Genomic DNA, 1,435 nt, shown 5'->3' with positions numbered 1-1,435 from the left:
AGGGAAATCGAAGGGGCTCAGGTCAAGACATGATGGGGTTTGTCCCGTGGAGGGTTAAGCAGGACTTGATTTTGCCTGGTCAGGGACTGAGAGCCTCCCTAACAGCGATCCTTCACAGGATAAGCTGTAAAGTGGTAAGAAAGAACATAAGAAAGAAGAGGCCTGCCGGATCAGACCAGTGTGGGTCCATCTAGTCCAGCATCCCGTCTCACACAGTGGACAACCTGTTCTTCTGGAGGGCCAACAACAGGACAATAGAGGCCGAGGCCTTCCCCTGAAAAGTACATAAGAAGAGTCCTGCTGGATCAGACACTGGTCCATCGTCTAGCATCCTGTCTCACACAATGGCCAACCAGATTAAACCTCTAGAGGGCCAACAACAGGGCAGAGAGGCCAAGGCCTCCCCCTGATAAGAACATAAGAAGAGCCCTGCTGGATCAGACCAGTGAGGGTCCATCTAGTCCAGCCTCCTGTCTCACGCAGTGGCCAACCAGTTCCTCTGGAGGTCCAACAACAGGACCACAGAGGCCTTCGCCTGAGAAGTACATAAGAAGAGCCCTGCTGGATCAGACCAGTGAGGGTCCATCTAGTCCAGCCTCCTGTCTCACGCAGTGGCCAACCAGTTCCTCTGGAGGTCCAACAACAGGACCACAGAGGCCTTCGCCTGAGAAGTACATAAGAAGAGCCCTGCTGGATCAGACCAGTGAGGGTCCATCTAGTCCAGCCTCCTGTCTCACGCAGTGGCCAACCAGTTCCTCTGGAGGTCCAACAACAGGACCACAGAGGCCTTCGCCTGAGAAGTACATAAGAAGAGCCCTGCTGGATCAGGAAAAATCAGAGAGACCGGGGGAGAGAGGGAGGAGGGATTTCAGCAAACCATGACATAGTGCCCCCCCCCCCGAGCCCCTCTATGCATTCAGACAAATCTGTGGACCTGTGGGGGTGGGGGTTATGTCAAGGCTTCTCCCTGGGTGATGAGGCAGAGTGGTGCAGTGGTCAGTCTAGGATCTGGGAGACCCAGGTTCAAGTTCCTGTTTTGCCGTGGGCGACCCTGGGTCAGTCGCTCGGCCTGCCCTACCTCATAGGGTCGTTGTGAGGATGAAAGAAGAGAATGTCAGCCGCTTCGGGGTTCCCACCGGGGAGAAACAAAGCGAAGAGACACACATTTTGTTTTATCCATAGAAATCCTCTCTGCCCTTCCTTTACCACCGTGTACGTGTTTCTCTGCCCTTGCTAGCTGTGTGTATCTGCACAGACGGCATTTCAACTTGCAGTCCATTCGCGATGCGGTTTCCCAAGCCCTGCCTCTGGCCGTTATCCAAATTCTGGCCAGCGTGCGCATTCCCTCCCCCGTCCCCGGTCTAGCTTCCGGTATCGGCTGCTCTCCCACCCTGACCCGAGTATGGACAGACAACCACCTTCAAAGAGAGTGGAC

Source organism: Gekko japonicus, unplaced genomic scaffold (assembly GCF_001447785.1).
Source record: "Gekko japonicus isolate JY-2015 unplaced genomic scaffold, Gekko_japonicus_V1.1 scaffold6401, whole genome shotgun sequence".
Classification (NCBI taxonomy): domain Eukaryota; kingdom Metazoa; phylum Chordata; class Lepidosauria; order Squamata; family Gekkonidae; genus Gekko; species Gekko japonicus.
The sequence above is the reverse complement of the archived record's forward strand: the minus strand, read 5'-3'. Positions refer to the sequence as shown.